This window comes from Rattus norvegicus, chromosome 9, assembly GCF_021556685.1.
Source record: "Rattus norvegicus strain SHRSP/BbbUtx chromosome 9, alternate assembly SHRSP_T2T, whole genome shotgun sequence".
Taxonomy (NCBI): domain Eukaryota; kingdom Metazoa; phylum Chordata; class Mammalia; order Rodentia; family Muridae; genus Rattus; species Rattus norvegicus.
Window position 1 is genome coordinate 31,018,881 of NC_141542.1, and position 26,161 is coordinate 31,045,041.

Sequence of the window (26,161 nt, forward strand, 5' to 3'; positions counted from 1 at the left end):
TGCCTTCCTTTGGATGAAGATGTAGAACTCTCAGCTCCTCCAGCACCGTGCCTGCCTGGACACTGCTGTGCTCCCACCTTGATGATAATGGACTGAGCCTCTGAACCTGTAAGCCAGCCCCGATTAAGCGCTGTTCTTTATAAAAGGTGCCTAGGACACGATGTCTCCATAGCAGTAAAACCCTAACTACGACACCCTTATCCGTACAATAGTTCAACCCCGACCCCACTCACACCCGCCTTTCATAAGTGAAGGGACCAATCACAGCAGTCCCTCATGCAAATGAGAGTTGTCTGTGTTTGTTCCTGTCATAGCCCTTCTGCTAAGACAGAGGGGATGTGCTCATCTCCGGCCTCAGCATAAAGAGCTGCAAGGTGTCTTAGAGTTCCCCATGGGATGACATAGTTCTGCACAACGTTTTAGAACGGACGTGGGCTGGCACAGTATGTTCCAGAGCCAGAGTGTGTCAGCCGCAAGCAGCTATGGTTGGTATGCAGCTTCCTCAAGGTATACAGGGAACATTCGAAGCAGCCTGTGCTGGCATGAGGCTCATATGGCTGGGTGTTTGGCTGATATTCCTTCACTCAAGGGAGTTGGAGTGCCAGAAAGGACCTCAGGTTATCAACTAGGGAGCGAAATTGTCCCATCTCTCATCTTCGTTTAATTTTTAAAAAATCATTAAGAGAGATGTTTTCAATAAAGACCCACAACTAACGTCAATAGTGATTCAAGAGAGGCTGTGTGCTGGCTTTTTCATTAAACACGTACACATCAGGCCAAGTTCAGATCTCCAGCACCCACGTAAGAGGTTGGGCTGATGGCGTGAATGCCACCCCGGTGCAGAGGGCACAGTCACAAGCAGGTCTGTAGAGCTGGCTGGCCCACTAGTCTAGGTGGATAGGTGAGTTCTGCCTTCAGAGAGACCCTATCTCAAAAAATAGATGGAGCTGTGTGTGGTGGCTCATACCTTTAACCCCTGCACTAAGGAGGCAGAGGCAGGCAGGTCTTTGGGAGTTCCGTGTCAACCTGGTCTACACAGTGAGTTCCAGGACAGCTTGGTCTACAGAGTGAGTTCCAGCATAGCCAAGGCTATGTAGAATCCTTTTCTCAAAACAAACAAACAAACAAACAAAACAAAAAACCAAAAAGATGGAGAAGCTATTAAAAAAAAACAACCAACATTGACTTCTGCATGCATACACGTATAGAATATACATCCTCCCACATGTGAACACATATGCACACATGCACACACGTGCACATTCTTCCCCACTTGAAGAGTTATGCACACATGCACATACATACACACATATTCACATTCTCCCACACCTGAGCATGTGTGCACAGATACATGTACATACACGTGCACACGTGCACACACACACACACACACACACCTCCTGCCTCAGTATCCCTGGGAGAGGTAGGTCCTTCTAATCTGTCTCAGAAATTTAGATTCTTTAAAACATTACTTATATTTTGGTATAGGTTCTTCCTTATAGTCTTAAGTGTGTTATGTTGGTTAGTTTTTCTGTTCGGAAACTAAATTGTGCTGACTTTTTGTTTTATACATTTTGTGAGGCAGGCTCTGCTGTCTTTATTTTACAGAGGGGGAACCTGAGACCCTGGGTGGGTAGCTCACACAGCTTACAACCTTTAAAGATGAGGCCTACTAGGAGGAAGTAGGTCGCTAGGGGGCGGGACTTGATGTTTGTAGCATAGCCCTACTTCCTGCCCTACCTGGATATAGCCAATAGCATTGCTTTACTGAGGCTGTGATGAAATCCCATGACCAGAGGCAACTTGGGGAAGGGGACCTTTTTAGCTCAGCTCATGGTTTCGGAAGGCTCCAGTCCATGCTGGTGGGCACACCATGGCATCGAGGAGCCTGGCAGGAAGCTGGCAAGGGCATTCCGTCAGCATACTGGAAACAGAGACAGGGAGCTGGAAGTGGGGCCAGGATGTAAACCTTAAAGCCACACCCAGCGACTTACTTCCTTCGGCAAATGTGCATCTCCTAAAGGTTCCATAACCTTCCCTGAAGAGTGCCAGCAATTGAAGATCGAGTGTTCAGGTATGCGTGCGGGGCATTTTTCATTCAAACCATCACAGAAGCAGAGCCACAACTTTCCCCCCACCATGGATGGTGTTCCCCATACCTCTCCACCAATTAGAGGGTTGTATCCTCTCCAACCGTGAGTCCCAATAAATCCTTCCTCCTTTAAATTGTTTGTATGGGGCATTTGGTCAGAGCAGCGAGAAAACTTATTAATATAAATACACTGTGTCTCGGATCGTGTCCTGGTTCTTGCTGGCTCCTGCTTCTCGTGAAACACTGGGCGGGTTAGAGATGAGGGGGTGGATGGATTGAGCATCGCAATCTCCCTCCGCCCACTTGTTTCCGCATCAGTTTCAATGGCCTCACTTTCTAGGATACAGGATCTATGTCTGAGAGTAGACTTCAGTGGAGACCAGCTCTGATACTTCAGTGGCCTCCTGTTCATAAAGCTGCCTCGAAGTCAGAGATCTCACCAGGGAGAGAACACGGGCATGCGCCTTTGGACATTCCGACTGCTGCATATCTCACAGCTCACAGATCCTTGCCATCTTCCTTCCCGCTGTGAGCTCACAGTTCTAGTTGTCTAGTCCCATGTTCTGTACTCTCCCTACTGGAGAAGGGAAGACAGACTCTCTGTCTTCTGTGGAATATAGCAGCAATTCTGACTAGGGCACTGGCCGAAAAGCCCGGTCCCCTATAAACTTTTTACAGTTCAGGAAAGTAAACACGTGGTTGAGGTCTTTGCATAGGCAGTGGCCGATAGTTCAGCTTGCTTTATGGGAATTTGAAAAAAAAAATGCTGGTAGCGCTAATACCTTTGGGAGCCATTTAAGGGGGCGTGATCCGGAATCCTCAGGGAGAGCTCCGTAACTTAGGAGGTTAAAAAGAGGAATTCTGTAGGAGCTGACTTCTCATTCTTGCTCAGAATCTGTCTGACTGGGTGATGTCATCATGCTTCCCCAGTTCAGGAATTCAGTTCCTATGTCGGCAGTCACAGAGTTTCCTAGCAACAAGGGCTTTTCCAAGTGAGGAGATAAGGGCCTGCATTGTATTAGGGTCGGGGAATCGATGTACTATTCCGTTGAGCATCTCTCCAAGGCTCTACCATGTGCTGTCAGGTGAGGAGAAAGCTGGATAACCACTTGATGGATGTGTACAAACGAACATGGTTGTGAGTGAGAGGGGTTCAGGGTCCCTTCCTAAGGTTTGCCGGCTAGCAGAGACCGTGGGAAGAGAGGGAATGACTGGGGTTCCCAGTTAGAGCCCTGGTGTGTGGAGAAGAAACAGGAACACCCACAACCATCTAGTAGGCGAATTCACAGCCAGTGCCGAGCCTCTGAAATTCCCAAGTGAAGGTGTGGCTAGCAGATGGTGAGGAAGAGTTAGTCAGGGCTACGTGTGAACAGCCTTGGGACAGACGTGTAGAGATCAGAGTCCAGCCATTGGATGGGAGTGCCTGCTACAGATGAAGATGAGCTCAATCCTGGGGGTAGGAGAAGCAGGAAAGGGTGTGAAAGACACGGGTGGATTTCCATCATAGTTGCAGTCGCAAGGAAGGTACCTGGACTCTGAGAGTGACTGGAGAGGTCACAGTTGGGGTCCTGTGGGAGGCATTCATTGCAGCCTTACTGCTCCCCACAGTAAGGGATAGCTACACAGGGACACACAGACAGCAAAGGTCAGCATTCACGACCTTCTTGACAAACCAATTGTTGTTGTCACTAGAAGGTCACAGTATTGATAGGCTGAGGCTTCTTTGGCAAAGCAAAGAATGGGCCTGAGTGTAGGTTTCAGAGTAAACTGCTGTACCTGTCAGGCGGTTGGAATACTTTTGGCATTGTGGGATCTTGAGAGGGAGTTCATTTCATTTTTATTTTTATATACTGTAGGTTGGCTTGCTGCTTATTGCACAGTTTTTGTTAGTTTTGATATCTGAAAAAACAATTCTCTAAAAAAATATATAATATATTAAGATTTATTTTTTATGTGAATACACTGGTGCTCTCTTCAGACACACCAGAAGAGGGCATTGAATTCCATTACAGATGGTTGTGAGCCACCATGCAGTTGCTGGGAATTGAACTCAGGACCTCTGGAAGAGCAGTCGGTGCTCTAACCACTGAGCAATCTCTCCAGCCCCTGTTTATTGTATGGTTGTTTATTGCGTGTGTGTGCACACGTGTGCCCTGGTGTGTCTGTGAAGGCCAGAGGATAACTTGGGGGACTCAGTCCTTACCGTCAATCATATGGATCTCGGGGACTGAACTCAGGTTGTCAGGCTTGGCGGCAAGTACCCATGACTGCTGAGTCATCTTGCTGCCCCCTGAACCCCCAAGAGTTGTTGTTGCTTTTTAAATTTAAGGATTCACCATGAGTAACCCTAGCCATGTTTGCCTGGTGCTTACTTTACACCAGGCTCTGCTCCACGGAGTACTTTCCACGGATGAGGTGATGTCTTTCTCAGGGGAACTCAGACCTTGGAAGGAAGCTCAAGAAGGCTGGCAGGTGCCTGTGTTTGCAGAGCTGCTGTGTGGTACCTGGGGGCTGAGGCCAAGCCACCTGCTTTCGGAGTCTGTACTCTTAATCATTGTGGGACTCTGTGGCTTCCCTGGGACGCTGAAGCACAGAGGGGAGAAGACACTTGAGTTTTTAGAGCTGGTAGAAAGGGTTGCCTAACACCTACCTACATTTAGTGAATGAATATGAATGAATGAATGAACAAAAGGAGAAAGCTCTCCTTTGCCTCCAGGAGATGAAACAACTTGAATGTTTCGAAGGACAAAGCTGCTTCTTCACACTGAAGGTTGATGAATTGATAATAGGACGTCAGTGATCGGGTAGAGGTTGGAATGTTGCAAGTCCCTACCCAATTATCCTGAGTCATCTTTAGCTCTTACTAGACTCGGATAGCCTTTCTCTGTACCTGACCCAACAGGGTTGTGGGCATTTGGGATGAACAAACAGAACACTAGTTTTGTTGTTGTTTCCTTTGAAAGGTATTAACTTAGCAGAGCACTAACTTCCACCAACCCAGAAGTTAGTGTCATCAGACACTAGCAGAGGTTTGCCCTACTTGGCTGTAAAGTGCGTCTCCGATGTGACTTAAGACTTTCTGTCCTATTACTACAAGAACGTCACAGTTCTGTGTCCATGTAGGAACACCGGGCGAGTGGGCTAACCTAGGTCTCTGTCCCCAGACCATGGTCACTTTTACTTGACTTTAGAATAATGATTTATTAACCTCTTTGAGGGGAGACCTCTGTTTGGCGGTTGTCATTATGAAGGGACTTGAGAGGCTTCCCCCAGTCTTGAAAGCAGGTGGCTTGACTTCCTCCTCACCTCTAGGAGATGCCGAAGAAGGAGGCGGCTCCTTTGGGAGATGCTATCTGCTGAGAAACCTGCCCTGTCTTCGAGATCCCCGGGAGCATGGAGGGTAGCCCAGGCTATCCTAACTCTTCTCCAGCGGCTATAATGGATATTTGTGGTGTTCAACGAGAACTACAGCCCCCAGGATCCACACTTTCCCGTGGCCCCTCCCACACTGACTCTGGGATTGGATGCTTAGTTTTCTTTAGCCAATGGGATGTCAGCCAGCCTGAAACTCGCAGGCCCTTGGTAAGTGCTTCCAGGATAGGCTTGTCTTAGAACCTGCCCATCAAGCTTGATGCCTAGATAATGTGGGGCACCGGAAGGAGGCGCTGAAGGAGTCTATTTTGGACATTTCTCCCGTTTCAACGGAACTCTCAAATGGAGGGCAGCCACCAAATGATCCCAGCTAAGCCACTCAGCGGAGTCCAATCTATTCACAGTTTCACGAGAAAGAAGAACCCATCTCTGTTTTGAGTCAATACATTCTGGGTGGCTTACTTGGCAGACACAAGTCTGGAACAGGATGGCCACGGTGAAAATCCAGGCTGAGCATCCAGGCTGAGCCAGACGTGAGGGCCTTCTCTGTTACTCTCCACAGTCTTGCCTTGGCCCAGGGTGTTTCAGTGAGCACAAAGCTCTCTCTTTTGACAAGGATGACGGGCCAGTGAACGTGGAGGAGCTTCCTGTGTGTTCAATGCTGGGGTTACAGGCACAAGCCTTCCGATGGGGACAGCAGGCTGGGGACCTTGAGCCCCTGAGCATCCTGTCCCTGGAGACCGGTTGCAACCTGGAGTGATGCAGGTGTGAACCAATGGCCAGCTACATACAACGTAAATGAGAGGTTACCTCCCACGGTTCCTCTATGATGCTAAGACCTTGACCTGAGAGCTGAATCTGGTGGCCTGCAGTGGGGAGTGGGGGCATGGGGGTGGGGGATAGGGTGGGGTGGGGCCTCAGGGGCCTGGGCATCCTCCTTTAAACAGTCACCTCCTGAAATTACTTCTAAGTGAGGAGTAATCTTGTCTCAAAACAATGTAGAAGGAGAGGACTGACACCCGAGGTTGTCCTCTGACATGAAAACCCACACACACAGAGAGAGAGAGAGAGAGAGAGAGAGAGAGAGAGAGAGAGAGAGAGAGAGAGATTGATTTAAAATAAAAACTCAGTATCCATTCTTTGCATCCCATCTATGAAGAGGTGAACCACATCTTGTGCGTTTGTCTTATAAGCTCTGTCAGTACTCCGTCAACCAGGGTCTCTGCAGATCCTACATTCTCTCAGATCTAACACCCGGCTCTCTCCTGGCTTGTCGTGGGTGATCTGACTGGTGGCGTCTGCGTTTCCGGGAGAGCAAATGGAACAGGGAGAAGCTGGGACACAGAGAGTGGAGGATGCAAAAGGCACCACAGTCATGCCCCAGGGTCAGAATCCTGCCCCTTTTTCACAGCCCTCAGTCTCCGACAGGAATCCCTAGAGCAAAGAATTGCTTTCCGGGAGGGCTGCGTGCAGGGGCCCTGGCCTGTTTCCTCTTGGGCCACCATAAGGAGTCTGCACGCCCTTCTTAGAGTCTTACTTGTGTTTCTATCACGTTGGGCTTGGCACGGAGAGAGATGCATGAAGCTAACCTCCGGCTGCTTGGGGTAGAATTCAGTGGGCTGAGCTGTCAAAACATTTCAGGGCTGCGTGACCGCGTGCTGTCTGTCTTAGGGTGGCTTTAAGGAAAGGAAAGACCTTGGGGCTCAGCATTCTCTTAGCTGGTTAGTGCTGATGTCTTGGGGGAGGAGACTTGAACCCGGGGAGGAAAAAGCAGACAGGGAGAAAGAACAGTGTCAGCTGGGCCGTGGTAGCTGTCAGGAGGGAGGAATCCCTCACGTGGGTAATCCACGAGGCCCTGAGAGCAAAGAAAGATAGCACCACAGAGAAGAGTGTGGTGCAGTGCGGATGGAGCACTGATGTGGAAGGTGTCTGACCATCCCCGTCTCCTCAGGGCTGCCCTGGTGCATATGGACCTGATCCTGGTGGAGTGAAAGCTTGCATCGCTCTGGGTAAAAGTTACCGTGCTAGGTGGTGGAATCTTGGTTGTTGCAGATTCCGAAAGAAAGGAGAGCAAGAAACTGGCCCTTCAAATGTGTCTTAAGAGCAGCGGTGCTAATGGGCAATGCGTCTCCCCACAGCAGGACAGGATGAGGCCGATTCAGAAATGAGGCTCCAGCAGCTGATGCCTGGGGCAGGGTGGCAGTTGGAGTGTGTGTGTGTGTGTGTGTGTGTGTGTGTGTGTGTGTGTGTAGGGGGACTCGGGCAGAGGGATAAGCATCTAGTGGGCTGAGCTGTCAAAACATTTCAGGGCTGTGCAGACCATGTGCTTCTGCAGAGAAAATTCCATAATTATGCTATGAAATGTGCTGTATTTTTTTTTCTACAAACCCCGAACTTCAGACCCACATAAAAACCCCCAAAGTCATTTGACATGCACAGGCGAGCAGACAAGCTGTCTGACCTCTCATTGCAGAAGCTTCACAGGCATTCGATTTCGTATTTCATCGATTCCCCCCGAGTCCCTGAGGAATAAACGGAATAAGAGGCAGAGTCCACATGGCAGAAGAGACTGGTCAGGGGCCAGGGGATGAGAGTGTGGCGGTTCAAATGGATTCGGGAGCCTTCGGTTCCTGTCCACTGTCTGGGCTCGCCCTGGGCTCCACACTGTGGGCTCAACCCTGAGATTTCCTTCTCCTTCGTGACGAGGCTTTGGCCATGTGAAACTGTGACCCTAATATCATTTCTTCTCCTCCCTCTTCCTCCTCTTCCTCCTCTTCCTCCTCCTCTTTCTCCTCCATTTCCTCCTCCTCCTTAAATGAGTCTTTGTGGTTGGGTACATTTCTTTTTATTAAATAAATAAACAGTAACAATAAATAAATGAACAAACAAATAATTTTATGTGTAAGTGTTTTGCCTACATGTTTGTCTGTGTACACATGCTTGTCTGGTGCCCTTGGAGGTCAGAAGAGGGCACGGGATCCCCTAGAACTGGAGTCCTAGGTGCTTATGAGCTGATATGCAGGTGCTGGGAATCAAACCCTGGCCTTCTGGAAGGGAAGTCTTAACCTCTGAGCTGTCTCTTTAGTCTCTTACCCTGACATTTTCATACAGCAGAACTGTTCTGGTTTCCCTGAAGACTGACTGCCCATGAGTGGGGCTGGGGGATGGGAGGGTAGTAGTAAGTTCCAGAAGGAATTCTTGGGTAGCGTTGGGGTGAAGGAGCTCATGGGGTAAGGTCAGAGCATTCTAAGGCAGTGTGATGGTTTGAATAAAAATGGCTTCCACAGTCCACAGGGAGTGGCACTGTTAGGAGGTGTGGCCTTGTAGTGGAGGATGGGTTTTGAGGTTTCAGAACCTCAAGCCAGGCCTGATTGCTCACAGCCACTTCCTGCTGCCTGTGGATCCAGATGTAGAACTCTCAGCTTCTCTTCCAGCTCTATGTCTGCCTGCATGCCGCCATGCTTCCCACCATGACAATGGATTAAGCCTAGGGTTTTGTTGCTGTGAAGAGACACCATGACCATGACAACTCGTATAAAGAAAAGCATTTAGTTGAGGCTGGCTTACAGTTAAGAGGTTTAATTCATTATTGCCATGATGGTGGGAAGTGTGGTGGCTCGCAGGCAGACTTGGTGCTGGAGAAGCCAAGAGCTCTACATTTTGACCTGAAGGCAGCCAGCAGACTGTCTTCTGCAGGCGGGCATGGAAAAAACTCTGGTTTCACACAGGGTGGAGCTTAAGCATAGGAAAACTCAGAGCCCACCCTCACAGAGACACACTTCCTCCAACAAGGCCACACCTACTCCAAATAAGGCCACACCTTCTAATTAGTGCCCCTCCCTGTGGGCCAAGCATTCAAACGCATGACTCTATGGAGGCCAAACCTATTCAAACCACCAGGGATCTACCAGCGGATTAAGATCTTTTGTGAACTGCCAGCCAATGGTTGGTTAAGATACAGTGCCCCCACAGGAGCCGGAAAACCTCCTAGGACAATTTCACAGACATCATCCGCTTGAAATTGGGGATGATGAACCCCAAGGGTCTTCCTCCCTTGGTCTGGCTCTAGGGTGTGATGCCGGCAATGAGCACTTCTGAAGGATTGCTAGGTGGGTGGGTTTTCACTGTATTGTTTAGGCACCTGCCCCTCTCTTTAAGCCTTCTGACAGCCTGTGAATGCCTGATATAAAACCAAAACCTGATCCAAAACCAAGGGCAGGCAGGGTCTCCAGTCCTGCCAGTTGTCTGAGGGAGGGTCAGATCTGCCCAGACATCCTCCTGTTTGTGAGTCAGTCCTGATCCCTGGCTGTGGGGATGCAGCTGGTGTGAAAGACTGAGGGGGTCCCAACCCTGGTAATGAGATCAACCAGACGCTTGCCAGAGCGTGAGGCAGAGCAAGCTGGTGAGTCAAGGAAGGGCTGTGGCCTCTGAGGGAAGGCAGAGCTTTTAGGACTGAGGGAGGACATTTGTTGGGTGCATTAGGAGGCTTCTATCGTGTTCAAAAATGAATCTGGCACTGACCGGAAAGAGGCAGACTGTGTAGACATATGACTATAGTCCATTCTCTAATGACACACAATCTGGACAGGGGATGGGTCCGTAAAGTGCTTGCCAGGCAAGCCTAAGGGCCTGACTCTGGTCCCCAGAATGCATGGAAGGATGCTGGCAATCAGACATTGGAGTCTCCCTTTGGAACAACTTGAAGAATTAGGCAGAGTTAGCACAGTAATTGGTTACAGGTAAAAGCCGGAGCCAGGAGCGTGGAAACCATTTGTTTTCCTAAGCAGGTGAAGCACCTCAGATACAACTCCCACCTCGGTCAGCACACCTCTCCCTGGCCCTGGCAACGTCGCTGTACCTGTGGAGTCTCCTCCAGCAGGGGCTTCAGGCTGCAGTTAACAGGCATCATTTTGTCAAGGCTGAGCTCTGTTCTTGCCCCCAGCACTGTCTTAAATCACAGACTGCTTATGTCACCGGCAGCAAATGCACCTCTCCCAGTGCATTTTAGAAGAATTCAAATCATCATTGTGTCTTTTAAGGGGAAACCCTTTCTGTCTAGAGGGGGCGGGGAGGGCTATTCATCGCTGAGACACTGAGCAAAGGTTTCTGGAGAACTGGCTTACAAGCCTTCTCAAAGTCTTAGGTTCAAGGAGCCATCCTCCCATTGTCCCAGGTAAAGGCTTCTGTGGAGCCTCAACGTGCACCAGCCTTTAACGTCCAGGCCATTTGAAGTGACCCAAAGGGAGATCCACTGAGGAACAACTCAGGCTAGAAGTTCTGTTCCAAATGGACACCTCCAGGTTCCTGTTGCTCTGAGGGTTTTGGGGTGCAGGCTGAGGACGAAGACGACCTCGAAGACGATCCATTTCCCAGCCTTCATTGTCTCAAAGTCAGAGCAAGGGGATTCTTGAATGGAGCAGCAGCAAAGGATGGAGAGAAGCGCCATAGGAAGGAGCCTGTGGTTGCCCTGGTGATTAGGGCCTGTCCCCCACCCCCACCCCCAACACCCTCACCTCTGCCAGGGTGCTGACAGTTGCTCCAAGGACAGCTGATGGATGTGGTGCAAAGTCAGAGTAGGATCAACTGTCCCGGGTGGCTCAGAAGGGGTGCCCAGCTTGCAGGACTTGAAGTACAAGCAAGTCCTCACCCTCCATGGGGCAGAGGAAAAGCAGAGGTAAGCTTGCCCCTGTGTCTGCCTCATAATCCTGGTCCTTTGGTCTCGCTGGGTTGGGGCCCAGGCAGAGCAGAGGCTGAAACAAAGGCCAGATTTGTGTGGCCTCTGTATTGTGCTTCCTCCCTCCCTCCCTTCCTCTGTTGTTTGTACTTTGTAGGGTAGGTCCCTGTAGTAGCTGATTCCTGGCTGTCAGCTTGAACTGCAATCCAGAATTGGAAGGCTCACCTGTGATCCTGAGTATCTGACCTGGACCTTGGCATGGAGATCTTGAGGCATAGTGGCTATGAAACCCAGGAGACTGAGGCAAGGAGATCTCTGAGTTCATATTGGACAAAGCAAGTCCCAGGTCCAGGCGTGGTAGCACACACCTTTAATCTGGGCCACACTTTCTACATAAGGACGTTGGAAGAAGGAAGACTCTTCTTTGCCTGCTTGCCTTGTGGGACTGAGCAACTGCCAGATCCTTGGACTTTCACTCACAGCTGCCCATTAGTTACTGCAGACGAAGCAGAGTTACCGTGATCCGAGAAACTCCATGAGGACTAAGAGAACGACTTCTATGCGTGTTCGTTGAACAGGAAGCAAAGATATCCGAACGGAAAGTTTTAAACAAATACCATCCACCTGACTTTGACCCATCGAAGATCCCGAAACTCAAGCTACCCCAGGACTGGCAGTATGTGGTGCGGCTGATTGCCCCCTTCAACATGAGGTGTAAGACATGTGGAGAATACATCTACAAGGGGAAGAAGTTCAATGCACGAAAGGAAATAGTGCGGGATGAGGCACACCTGAGCCTGCCGATCTTCCCATTCTACAGCAAGAGCACGTGCTGATTGGCCGAGATCACCTTCAAGACAGACCCAGAGAACACGGACTATACCGTGGAGCACGGAGCCAGCCACTCGCAACTTCCAGGCCGCGAAGCTTCTGGAGGAGGAGGAGAAGCGTGTGCAGAAGGAGCGAGAGAGTGAGGAACTGAACACCCCCCACGAAGGTCCTAGAGAACCGTACAAAGGGCTCTAAACTGGAGATGGACGTGCTGGAAGGCCTGAACCAGCAGCAGATGCCCGTGGACTTCCGAGGCCATGCTGTTGCAACACCGCCTGTCTCAGGAGCAGTGGCAACAGCAGCAAGAGGAAGATGGGCGTGAGACAGTGGCCTTACTGTAAGAGGGTCGCCATCGAAGGCTTCTGGAGCACCCGGACCCAGAGGATGAGGCTCCACCTTCCCGACCATAGGCAGCTGCCAGACCCAACACAACAGCCATCCTTGATGAGGTACCAAAGACCAAGAGGAAGGCGGAGGCTGTGTGCAACAAGGCACAGTTGGCAGGCTTGGTTGTACCGAAGAAGGTAAAGACGTAAGCCAATGGGGGCTCAGAGCAGGTCCCGGAGCCCACCGCTGGTGCCCATGAGAGCAGGAAGGCGGCCAGACCTACACCCAGCCCTACGCCTCCTCCCGGAGCCAGCTGGGTGTATGTGGGGACAGCCAGGACAGTGACGGCTGAGCATCAGTGATGCCCACCATGGCATCATAGACCCAAGTAATGAGGAGGAGGTGGAATCAAACACCTTCAGCAAAGGCCTCTGGACCAATTCCACCATGGGTCCTGGCAGGGTGTGGAGAAGCAATGTCCCAGGCACCTCAGGACAGACAGCCTGGTCCACTCTTTCAGCTCTTGAGTTTCGTGGAGCTTCTTGGCCTTAATCTTCCTGCCACAGATTTGAACACTGTCTGACCTGGGAAAGGGGATAATGGATTGAACTTCTGAACCTGTAAGGCAGCCCCAGTTAAATGTTATCCTTATAAAAGTTGCCTTGTGGTTGGGGACTTAGCTCAGTGGTAGAGCGCTTGCCTAGCAGACACAAGGCCCTGGGTTCGGTCCCCAGCTCCGAGAAAAAGAAAAAGAAAAAAAAAAAAAGAGTTGCCTTGGTCATGGTGTCTGTTCACAGCAGTAAAACCCTAAGACAGCTGCCCCACTCCGCCAAAAAACAAACAAACAAACAAACAAAACAAAAAAAACAACAGAAAAAACAAACCCACAGTCTCACATTGTAGTTGTAGTTGGTGTAAAACTCACTATAGCTTAGGTTGTCTTTGTACTTACAGCAATCCTCTTGCCTCAGCCTCCTGGGTGCTGGGATTATAGATATGAGTCAGTCCTGGTTTGCCCAATTTCTCTTCGGCAAGTTTTCAACCTTCCCTGGCTGGACTGTGGTGGAATGAGATCTGGTGGCCCAGTGGCTTGCTGAGCTCTTGGCTTACCTCCAAGCCTCAGACTCACACCTAGATGTTTGTGTCAAGGAGGACCTTCCTTTCCAGCAATCCCTACATGCTTTCCAAGGGCCAGGGCTGGGGGGAGCCTCTGTCTCCGGTGTCCTTCCTCCCCAGGACTGTCCATATTCAGGCACCTTACCCGCCTTTCTCCTGCCTCCTGCAATCCCAGAGTACCTCTGCGCCATCTTAGAAGTAAGCATCTTGGGGAGGCTGGCCCGACCAGCAGGGTGAATATCCTTGCTCCAGTTTCTTGTGTATGCTTCTAAGAATTTAATACACAGCTATATAAAAATATAAATATACTTTTAAATTTCCTCTGGCTTTTGAAAATAGGACACTAGAGTAATATATTTTTTTCTGTTTATTAATAATGTACCATTAAAAAAAAAACAGTGCTATAAAACGTCACACTTACATTTGTAATCCAGCAACTCTTGCTATTTGAAATAATGCTGCAGTAGATTATCCTGAACTGAGAAGGTGAGCCTGACTCCATGACAGGCTTCAAATTGGCAGTTAAGAAGAGTTAACTGGGCAATTCCTGACAAGTCCAGGCCCCAGAAGCTGCCCTGCCACTTGGCCTGAGGCAAGGACAATGGGTCAGCAGCAGTTTCTAGGCCTCCTCAGTAGCAGTTTCCAGGCCTCCCCAGTAGCAGTTTCCAGACCTCCCCAGCAACAGTTTCTAGACCTCCCCAGCAACAGTTTCTAGACCTCCCCAGCAACAGTTTCCAGACCTCTCCAGCAAGTTTCCAGCCCCCACCCTACCCCTGTGATGGAATGACCATAGAGATGTACCCAATAGTTTCACATAGAGGTCATCTACCCAGGAATTCCTTAATGTGCTCTAAATCAGCACTGCAAACTCACTTGGGTGTGTCTCTATCTTGGTAATGGGGAGGCCCCAGCGTGCTGGACTTCCGAAGAATAAACCACTCTCTTCGTTCACATGTATTTGATCCTGGGCTGTCATTCTTTGGTAGGTCATGGACCCTTACAAACATGTGCCATTTGGAATGAGGAGGTCCTAGTTACTGAGTCAAATGGTAACTCTGCTCATAACTTAATTAGATTTTATTTTATTTTTTTTTTTTTGGTGCTTTCTTCAGTTTTTCCCAATGTTGTCAGTGACTAGAAGCACCCTCAAGGACAAGCAGATAGACAGGAAGCAAAGGAAGGAAGGAGTCCCACTTCCTCCCCTGCCTCCTGTCTCACAGCCTCTGTTGTCGCCCCCTACAGGCAGAGCACAACAGAAGCCCATGGCAAAGCTTAGGTTTGTCTAGAAGGGTCCAAATAGAAGAGGGGAGGGTGGGGAGATTGGTCAGTAGGCAAAAGCGTTTGCTGGACAAGTGAAGAAATGCCATTCATGCCCATTTCACAGATGGGAAGACCTGAGGTGTCAGTGGCTTACCTGGGTTACCTGAATATTGAGTTTTACCTTAGTCTTTTTGCCATACTGTTGATTTTAATAGCAGTTTTTTTCTTGAATACCCCTCTTCATTATATCTTGTTTTCTCATTTGCCAACATAAGATACCCTACATTATAATATATTCTTTTACGATATACTTTTGATGACTTGCCAATTAATTTTCTCTCTGTGTTTCCAAAGGAGCAGTATATATTTAGGATAATGCCCCTCCCCCCATTACAGTAAACTATTTTTCTAGAAGTTCTTGCTTGAGGGTCTGGGCAGATGGTCTTATCAGTAAAGTACTTGTCTTGTAACCTCAAGAACCAAGTTCAACTTCATAAAACATGGTAGCACAGATTAGTAATCACTAGGAAGACAAAGACTGGCAGATGCCTGGGCTTCCTGGGCAGCCTGGCTAGCCAAGAATTAGCAATTCCCGGGCTTTGTGAGATCTCGTCTCAAATATAAAGTTGATTGGAGCCAAGGGGATGGCTCAGTGGGTGAAGTGTTGTGTAAGTATGGGGACCTGGGCTTGAATCTCCAGAGCCCATGTGAAGCCTGTCTAGAAGCTCAGGGTTCCTATGCAGAGATAGGAGGCAGAGACAAGGGAATCTGAGAAAGCACGAGGATCAGCTAGCCTGGTGTGCATTGCAGCAAACCAGAGAGAAGCCCTGTCTCAGACAAAGTGGGAGAGAGGACTGAGACCTGAGACTGTCCTGTCTTCCACACGTGCAGAATGACAATGCACATCCAAATTCAAACACACGCACGCATGCACGCATGCACGCACGCACTGGCAGAGTTTCGAGCTGGTAGCAATTCCTTCCTTCTCCTGCCCATCATGGGACCCATGTCTCATCAGATCATCATGGATGCTAGTTTTGTTATTTAAAATATCCTAGCTGACTCGCCTCCCCCAATCTGTGAAAGGCTGGACTTTGCCCCGCAGAAATTTTGTGTGTCAGAGTCCCTAAGTCTGTGGTCCTAAGACCTGTTTGCTGTTGTTTAGAATCTCTCTTTGAATCTCTTTTGTATTGGTAATGAAACCAGTACAGACAGCCGACGCCCCTTCTGGCGTTGACAGGAGACCGCAACGCTCCACACCATCAGGTGCCGGTGAGCGAAAGTCTCCCTAAATATGGCTGCCGTATTCCTTGGGTTCTTTTTTACATTGTTTTCCTCTAATGTAAGACAAAATAAATTACTGTTTTAGGGGTGTAGATCCTCACAAGATCCTTTTCTACAGCAAAGGAGAAGAAAATAAAAGAGAAAAGAAGGAAATGGTCTAATCCCCTTGTAAACTTTAAAGGACTGCTCAAGTGAGGGAGAACAGAGAGGCCAGCCTCTGAGAAGAATCCCTCCCTCCCTCCCTCCCTCCTCCCCCTCCCCCCACCCTCCCCCGGCAGTCACTCTAATTTTTCTCCTCAGGACCTGGAATGTAGCTTAAGGGGTGGGGGTGGGGGTGGGGATGGAATCAGAGAAAAAGCAGAAAACTTTAGAAGCAAGCGGCTTCTAAAGGAATCCAGACCAGGGAATGCTGAACTCCGTCGCCCTAGGCAGTCCAGATGTGGGTAGCTACAGCAATGGGTGTCCCAGGGGCCCTGACTTCATGCCTCAGACTCCTGCTGTTGGCATCACAGACAACAAAGCCGGTAGCGGGTTTGTTGGCCCATGTGGTGGTGTTAACATTTGCCAGCTGGGAAGTAGGCGGTCTGGTGGCATGTGGGGGACAGGTTTCCCTGACTTCTCCATGGACTGCTTGGTTCATCAGTGACTCACGTGACTCTGGACCTTTACCAGAGGCCTACGGGGGTCAGTGGCCTAGGCAGTGAGCACCAGGAGGCCATATGGCAGAGTAGGGATGAGCGTACCCTCGGAGGCCCTGCCCTAACACTGAGCCAACCATCTGGAAGCAACCCAGCTATCTGCCAGTAGCTTCTAGGAAAGGGTGTTGACAAGACATTCCTTCTAGTACTATCCTTGGCTCAACAGACAACAAAGCACAGTGGTCAAAAAAAAAAAAAAAAAAAAAACCTTCAGGCCACATCACATACTATTCAGACCTCCAGCAAATTATTTAAGCATTCAAAAAAAAATCTCACGTTCCTCCCTTGTAAAATCAGTATGTTTCCTAAGTCATTGCAGATGGTGGTCATCTTGGTTAATGGTGATTTCTTTCTCCAGTTTGGACTGTAACTCAGTGGTATAGCGTTTATCATTCATGGGCTGGTCCCTGGGTTCAATTCCCCAGCACGCACAAAGCAAGTTAATACGATACTTGGATCAGGGGACGTTGGTATGGTTCAGTCAATAAGGTACAAGCCTTGTAAGCTTGGACACCTGAGTGTACATTCCCAGCACTCAGGCAGAGAGGCAGGCATGGTGCCACGCACCAGACATGGTACAATCTGCTGGTAAGCTGGGCTTGCCAAATTCCTCAACTCAGTGGGAAATCCTGTGTCAAAAAATATGGGGATAGGGGAAAGGCTGAGGAAGATAAAGAGATCAACCTTTGACCTCTGCATGCATGCACACAGACACAAACACAGCCATGTACCGTGTACCATGCACCATACACACCCATGTACCACATGTGCCAGGCACACCATCATAAAATACAGATTGGATTTCTTTTCAACGTTACCCTTCTTGGCTTTCTCTGAGAGAAAATAAATACTGTCTTTGTCAGCATATCTATCCAGCGGTTGTCTTCAAAACATCGCTGCATATCCACAATCCCAACATTTCTCTGGACCTGTGCTATTTTCTCTCTGATCTAAGCCCCCATCAACTGGTGCCTATGAGTTTCTGTCTCCTTGGTCTCCTGCATCCTGCTACTTGCACAGCAACCAGATATCCTCGGTTATATTAACTATAATGTTAGGTCCCCTTCATCACATGCTCCAAGGACATCATCACCTCAGCCTGTGAGGAGTGAGCCATCTGTGTGAGTGAGCCATCCTCTCCCCAGGTCAAACCTTCTTAGGACATTAGCCCGAGTCGACTTCCCAATGACTGTGCAAGAGGCTTTGGGTCAACCTCTCAGCTAATATTGAACCTTCAAAATTGGTAAGTGCTCCCGGGGAAAATTATTACAAAACACTCAACAAATAAACAGATTTTGTTTTTGGTGTCTTACCTGACAATTACCTCCAAATACAGATTTGTAACCAAGGCTTCAGTGTTAGACCATGGTAGCAGGTCTAACAAACCAGGCTTAACCGCCTGTCCCAGTGCGCCATGCTAACAAGGAAATGCATCGTTAACTCATACGTGATCAACTCGCTTGGAAGAAGAATAAAGAAAGGCAATCTGATAATCTCGAATTCATCCTTAGTGGTGATGTGAGTTTTAAGTGGGGGAATAATTGGGACCAGGGCAAGAGGTATTAAGTGGTCCTTGTCAAGCTGTGGTCCCATCCTTTATGGTCTCAGCCATAGTAATGTAGGGTGGCCCCATAAATTATTACTTTACTCATATTGTCCTTCCGAGGGAACCAATGTGGTTCCTGCAAGATGATCTGTTCCACGGTGTAGCCACTCACCATATATGATTGCTCTCATTCGAGGCAGGGTGGTTTGTCCTGCAGGATTTGATGCTTCTGGACTCTAATGTAACTACAAGTGTGAGGTAGTGACTTATTTTTGTGCCTTCAGCCTTGAAGGGAGATGAGGCAGGTCAGGTGGACAGACACTCCTTGGAGATAACCATGCAGAACCAAGCAGAGGGTTGTGCCAAAGTCAAGGAGATTGCACAGAGGAAAGGCTCTTTTGGACAAGTGACATTGTCCTAGAGTTTGTTACGAGAGTGGCTTTGGATGTCAAAAGTAGGTAGCAGTTAAAAAGACATCGGAGGCTGTGTTCCAGATGTTCCAGGAGTCTTGGATAGTCTGCATGAGGCTTGATGAGGAACTTAGTGGGAAATCATGAACATGTTCTTGGAAGCAGATAAAGGGAATCCTGGAGTGCATCGGTAGAAAGTTTAGCCTTAGGCTCACCTGAAGTTCTATGGAAAGACAGAGTCCCCAAAGAGCTACCTGAGCTTGCGAGCTGAACGCGCTCAGAGCTACCCCCGGCTCTTCATGCCTATAGCAGAATGCACCAGGAGGGACACAAGGCCAAGGAAAAACCATTAAACAAACAAATAAGCCGAACTTGCTGATTTAGGCATTTCTCTACATCTGCAGATGCCAGATGATGGTGACATGACAATGACATTAAGCTCTTGCTAGGAAGAGGTGCTTCAAAATGAAACTGAGGGTGTGCAAACCAGAGAAAGACCCAATGGAGAGCCTTGGAGAGCTATTCAGTTGGACAAAAGGTGATGAAATGTTTGAGAGTGAGTCTCGTGGGTCTCACAACCATACAACAGGGTGCCTGAGAAGTGTTGCTTAGTGTCCCTCATTGCAGAAGCCCAAGACAGATGAAGATTTATCTCAAGGACATCTGGGCATAGCTTTTGTCTAGTGGACAAGATGACAATGACACTCCTAGGAAAACCACACGGTCCTAAAGATGACAATATGACACAGATACTTTTAGCTTGAGCTGAAAGGGACAGAGACAGGACAGAATGATCAAGAAGTAAAACAAAACAGAGCAGGACTCATAGTCTCACAGCCTGACAGAAATGACATCGTTCTATGGAGACATTTGTGTCTCTCAGTCTATCAGTCTATAAAAGAGTAGACCCCCAAAGAAATGGAAATTTTCCCCAGGAATCTTACACAGACATTTTCCAGAAGTCTCAGAAAGGTCTTTCATACACAGTTCTAATGACTGTCAGACTGTCTCACATGAGGGGACTGAACCCCAGAAAATAATGGATCAATGGTGGGAGAGACCACACCTGACCAGGACTGCTTGGGGGTGCATATCTCAGGGGAACCAGAGGACAGACTCTGAAAACCAGCCTCAAAGATGTCCCCTTATTCATAGCCCCCTCACTGAGAAATGACAAGATGTTCTATTTACCTCTCACGCGAGCTGCAGGACCCCTGACTGAAGCAGAGACACGTGCTTAGTCTCTGTGATGGACGTGTCACCTGTTCTTGTCATTTCAAACTCCAGACTCCCTGTGAGGGGAAATGAGGCTATGGGTTTCAGTCTTCTTCCCCTTCCCATTCCTCACTGGGAACCTTGTCGTCACAGATCTGCCTCTAAGAAACGCAACTGAAAACATCCATTAACTATAAAGTGGTGCTTTTTTTTTTTAAAGTATGTTTATTGGTTGATTTTGATCTCATTTTGGTGTACTGTGTTCACATTATTCCTCCCCCCGCAACTCTTCCCCATGCCTCCTTTCGAATTCACAGTCTCTTTTCTTTTTGTTATTATTGTTGCATCTGTAAATAGAACTGTCTGGGTCCATTTAGTGATAGTTTTATATCCATGTTTTAGGACTGATCACTTAATGTTGAATAACCAACTAAGGGGCTTATCCCTTAGACAGAGCAATTCTCCCTCTCTTAACAGTCATAACTGTGTGTGTCTCTTCATCCAGGGGTAGACACTAGTTCCATGCTCACTGTCATGTCAACTGCTGGTCTCATTGTTATAATATTGTTTAGGCAACCATATGGAGATCTCATGGTTGCAGCGTCCCTGTTATATATAGAGAGACAGTCTCACCGCAGATGCCCTGGCTCTCTGCTTCTTACCATCTTCCCACCGTCTCTCCTATAATGTGTCCTGAGCCTTAGGTGCACAGTTTGTGTTGTAGATGGATCAGCTGGAACCGGGTACCCCATGCTCAGTTGCTCTCTGCAATTTTGCTGTAATGACCTCTGTCTGCTGCAGAAAGAAGTTTCTTTGGTTCCACTCAGTGGACCGGATTGGGCACAGAATGAGCCCCTCAGTTAGCCTGGATGTGGTCCGTGTGGGAGAAAGTCAGGTGTGATTAACCAGGATGGCTGACATGGGCTGTGATTCCTTGCCCTTCCTAAGACACGCTCGTTTCAGGCTGGCCAAGACAGATCATATGCCTTTATTTCAACTCAGGAGTTCATAGCTGAGGGAACACACATGGCTTCCACTTATCCTTTTGTGGGACTGAGTAAAGGTCACCGAATTTCTCGGCTCATGGTCCGTTTCTACCCCAGCCTGGGCAAGCCCTTCTCTCTCTCTGATTCCTCCCCTCCTCTTCTCTCTGCTGCGCTTTCAGTTGGAACCGATTCTTGTGTGTCAGACGAACACATCCTTCAGTTGATTGAACTCTTGTAAAGTCTGACGTGCTTTCTGTATATGCGCCTTGAATTCACGTACATTGAAATCTGCTATCATGTCCGTTCTGTTTCATATTTTTATGCAGTGCTGTGTTTTGAGAGACAGCCACGTGATTCCATGAGCCCGTAGCCCATTGCTCCCTGGTGGGGTGCGATATCTTTACTATAATGCAGTTTTAATGGAATAGGTCGGTCAACGTTATTTCTTTATAGTTTATCCTCTCCTTTCTTCAAAGCATTCTGTCTCTGCTCTGAGAGCACAGTGGCATCTGTCTCCACTGCCCTCTCAAAGATGTCAAGTTGTCATTTACTAGTGTTTAATGTATTGAAGTTGGTGGTTTTGTTTTCAAGGAGGGGGGATATGAGGGGCAAGGATCTTATGTTATTTTTACCCCAGCACAGACAAACAAATACATCAACCCTGGGAGGCATGCTCTGTTCTAGGCTCGTCGTGCCGTCCCTCTGGTCTTGTTGCTCCCTCATTGTGACTGTACTGTGTCGCTCTAATTTGACAGTTTGGATGTTTAGTGGGAAATGCCCCTCCTCCTTGACCCCTTTCCTCAGACGATCTTGGCCTTTTGTTCTTGCATCTAAATTTTAGAGTCAGCTTATTCTAAAATTCATCTCTGAATCAGAGTGGGGCTGAGATGAGACATCTAATAAGAATATAGTGCATCGATGGGAAAATACTGACACTTCTACACCATGGATATCCAAGCACTTGTATTCCAGTTAATTGGGCCTGATAAGTTAATCATGTCTCTTTGTATCTCCCTCTATCTGATTGTAATGTTATCTACAGAGGACTCAGAACTCTGGCAGATTTATGTCTAGGATGTGTGTTGTTTGTTCTGTAAGTGGCATTTAAGAACTGAACTGTGCAGCTCCTGGTGTATAAAAAGGGAGTTGCCTCTTATTCTTTGAAATCCGTTGCATTAATGGTAAAACGTGACTAATTTGGATTATTTGGGGCTTTCAGTAGAAAGCCAAAACCATTTGCAAATAATGAAAAACAGTGTTTCTGCTTAACCCTGACCCCGTATTTCTCTTCTTGACCATGGGAGATGAACAGGGTAGCAGTGACCAGCCATGGGAGCTGTGTATCCACAGGTTTTGGGTTCCAAGGACGACATCTACTTCAGAGCAGCTTCTAGACACTCTATCAGAATCAGGGACATTCTCGTTCTGCAAATACCTTTTGCCTTCTCAATTTAGAATGTTTAAAATCTTGTCACTTTTTTGCCTTTTTTTAAAATTTTGAACCTATCTGTTGTTGTTGTTTGACAGTTCTGTATATTTGTTTGACAAGTTTTGGTCATCTCCCTTCTCCCATGCCTGGCCCTGACTCCCTCTCTTATCCCCATCTCCCCTTGGGCATCTTTCTTCTCAAGCCTCTCTCTTGCTTTCCTATGGTTTTGTGTGTGGTCCACTGAGTTCACTATGAGTGACTTGTGTAAGCTTGGATGGGAGATTACAGCCTGAAGCAAAGGGCAGCTTGTCTCTGGCTATACCACTGAAGAACAACTTGCCACCCCAACCCCACCCCAGCAACATTTAATTGCCAGTAGTCCCTCTGAGAGAGCTGGGGCCTACCCTGGTGGACTTTAAGTAATCTGTTGCTTTGAGAAGCAATGAAACGACCGTAATGGGTTTTCTTCTCTATTTGGTTAATAGGATCATGTGACTAAGAGTTTCCCACTTGATAGGAATGTGTTGTGTTTTTAAGGTTGTTGCTAATGAGAAATCTGTGATAGTTTGAATCGAAATGGCCCCCCATAGACTCATGGGTGTGAATGTTTTACCCATAGGGAGTGTCTTAGTTAAGGTCTTATTGCTGTGAACAGACACCATGACCACTGTAAGTTTTATAAAGGACAATAATTAATTGGGACTGGCTTACATGATCAGAGGTTCAGTCCATTATCATCAAGGCGGGAGCATGGCAGCATCTAGGCAGGCATGGTGCAGGAGGAGCTGAGTTCTACATCTTCACCTGAAGGAAGCCAGGAACAGACTGAGCACCCTCAGGCAGCTAGGAGGAGGGTCTCCAAGCCACACCCACAGTGACATAGTTCCTCCAACAAGGCCACACCTTCTAAGAGTGCCACTCCCTGGGCCAAGCGTATGCAAACCGTCATGACTGTGTCTGCCTGGACGCTGCCAGGCTTCCCGTTATGTGATAATGGACTGAACCCCTGAAACTGTAAGCCAGCCCCAATGAAATGCTTTTCTCTATAAGAGTTGTTGTGGTCATGGTGTCTCTTCACAGCAGTAGAAACCATGAGACAGTATACATTGTTGTTCAGACTCTAGGATTTATGCTTAGCAATGAGGCCGGCCTAGACTTCTCTCCCTTGGGCTGTCCTATTCAACTTCGGTGCCTGTCTGGCTTTTCATTGTTTTCCTATTGCTGTGCAGGCACCGAGATCAAGGTGTCAGGCAGTAGCTAAGAGTTCACATTTCCATCCACAAGCGGAAGGCAGAGAGAGAGAGAGAGAGAGGGAGAGAGAGAGAGAGAGAGAGAGAGAGAGAGAGAGAGAGAGAGAGAACTTCTGCAATCTCAAAGCCCATCCCTAGTGACACATCTCCTCTGGCTGGGGACTAAGTGATCAAATATATGAATATATGTTGTTGGACCCTCCTGGACTCTGTCAGTGTTTGCTCCCTGCTGAGCCTTGCTGATGGCGTGTGAAAGCCTTTGTTCCCCTGAAGGAACATCCTGGCCTTCCTGTCCCACCACAGGGTGTGCTAACACCTGAACACTAGATCTTTTGATCTTCATTCTCCCTGCTGAGAATGTAAATTTGTTTCTCCATTGTGCTTCTACTCAGTGGTTGGGGTATATATTCTGTGTACCCAGTAAAAGCTTTGGCATTCATTTTCTTGAAACATGAGTGACCCGAATCTGTGTGTTTCTTTTGAAATCTCACAGGCCTGCGCCCTGTTCTCAGTGTCCTGACGATGCAGGCATCGTCACATGTGATCATTTTCATTCAAACCACCTCAGTGACTTCTTTTGTCTCCTTGGAGAGAAGCAAATACTCCCTTTTCACCCCATTTCTTGGTTTATACTAGAATTCTCAACTGTTTAACACCCTCCCCCTGTGTGTGTGTGTGTGTGTGTGTGTGTGTGTGTGTGTGTGTCTTCCCCCATCCCATGTAGCCCAGGCTATCCTCAATCTCTTTATGTCACTGAGGATGGCCCTCTGTGTCTATCTCCTGGATGCTGGGATCATTGGCACTTGCCACCATGTCCGCTGCTCTAAAGCCCTCCTGCCCCCGGGTGGTGGGGTTTCCTGTTAATATCTGACCCATGCTATAGCTTAGTAATTGTGTCATGCTCTGTGCTTGTGGAACTTGTGGAAGCCGTGCTTTCCTTAGAATCTACCATTTTCATTTCTCTCTGATCTGAAGTGTGTCACTATAAGGTTGTCCATGACATCATTCTCTGCTCTGTCTCGACTGTGGACATTCCCCTTTCTTCCCTACCTTCTCCATGGCTCTCACAGCTTTCCCCATACAAAGGACTAGCTTTTCTTTCTAAGTCTAGTAACTAATGTCTGCCTTTCGTCTCATTATTTCCTTCCTTCTCCTTTTTTTGGGCTTACTATTTTTCAACTTAAAATAATTTAACTACTGCTTCAATCTCCCAAGTGCTGGGACACGTTGAGTGTGTCGCGGAGCATAGCTTCTTTTTTAACTTTTTTTTTTTTTCATAGTGTACTTACTGATGTGTGTGTAACTAACCAAAATGGGAATTTTAACATGTGCACACACGCACATGTGAATGTGTATGCACCTACATATGAAGATCAGGAGCTGACACTGACTGTTTCCCTCAGCCATGTTTCACTTTTCACCTTGTCTTTTGAGACAGGGTCTCTTTCTGAACCTGTCATTCACTGATTGGCTCATTGCTGGCTAGCTAGCAGGCTTCTGGAACCCGCATGCAACCCCACCCCCACCATGTTGCAGTCACAGGACCATGTGACCATGCCATCCTTCTGTGTAAGTTCTGAGGATCCAAACACTGTCGTGTGCTTTACCGTCCGAGCCCTCTCCTCTGACCTCTAGCTTTTTAAGCTGAATGGCTGTCCCATTTGTTTCAATAATTTCTCATTTTCTGAAGTAAACATGCAAAGCCCTCCAGACCCTCCAATTGCCTCTCAGCTGTCCCCCACGAGGTCTGACCTAGAGCTGCCTGTCTGGACACACTCATCTCCTCTCTGTTCCAAATCACTTGGCACACATCTCCCTACCGAACTGTGGAAGAAGCATTGCCTGCACTTGGGGGAACTCATGCTGCGCTCCCTTTAAATAGTGCTGGCGATGTTTTGCTGTGGTTGGACCAGTTCACACCCTCTCTGGCAACCCTCGTCTGCTCACACCTGAGCAAGACCAGGTAAGCCTGGAAGGCAATGGTATATCTCCCAGCTCCTTTCACTCTTCAAGATGAACAGGAGAGAGTGCCCAAGCCCCAGACCCACCACACAGCCAACTGCCAGCCTGTGTCAGGGTGTGTGAAGACGGGGAAGGAAGAACGGTCTCTGCTATGCCTGCGGCTGCTACTGAAGAACTTCGAGTCCTCTGCAACAAACCGGGTGTCCTCCCCTAGCCTTGATCGTGGAGGACAGGGACAGAGCTAGCTGGGCCTCTAGGCCTCTTTCCCTTGTCTTGTGATCCCCAAACCCTGAAGCGCTCTCTGTCTCTCCCATCCCACAGTGCCCCTCAGATATTAATGATCCTAAACTATGGCCCCTTATGTTCCTACCCTCCCAACCTGCTCAGGCTCGTCCGCCCGATGACAACACAGATGTGCATGCCACTTGAGGCCCCACTAGCAGGGGACCGTAGCATGACCGGGTGGCCCTTAGGGGCAGCTTCTTGGAAGATATTTTAAAGACAGAGCCCACACCCAGAGCTCAGCGTCTTGTGATCTTAATTTGTGGCTTTGTCTGATGGGACCTGCTTCCCTTTGCAGCGACCTCAGGCTGTTTATTTGGGGAGAGGATATTCCCGGCCTTTCATGTCTGAGTGATTTCCTCCTGCGAGTTAGTTGCCTGTGAGGTCTTCAGTAGACCCCGGCTCCAAGCAGGAGGGGCGGGCTCTT

At 48.4% G+C, this 26,161-nt stretch overlaps 1 long non-coding RNA gene and 1 pseudogene across 2 annotated transcripts; both read left to right on the forward strand.

Moving 5' to 3' along the window:
- The first annotated feature begins 3,068 nt into the window (after positions 1-3,068).
- LOC120094635 (uncharacterized) lies at positions 3,069-8,354 on the forward strand. 2 transcript variants are annotated; one of them, XR_015629425.1, is made up of 3 exons: positions 3,090-3,177; positions 5,405-5,674; positions 7,938-8,354. It is a non-coding gene; the product is annotated as an uncharacterized LOC120094635 (long non-coding RNA). The 2 variants fall into 2 exon arrangements; XR_015629424.1 differs by lacking the exon at positions 7,938-8,354 and having other exon boundaries at positions 3,069-3,177; positions 5,405-6,600.
- Positions 8,355-9,539: 1,185 nt separating this feature from the next.
- On the forward strand, positions 9,540-12,716 carry Yju2-ps1 (YJU2 splicing factor, pseudogene 1; annotated as a pseudogene).
- Positions 12,717-26,161: the final 13,445 nt, after the last annotated feature.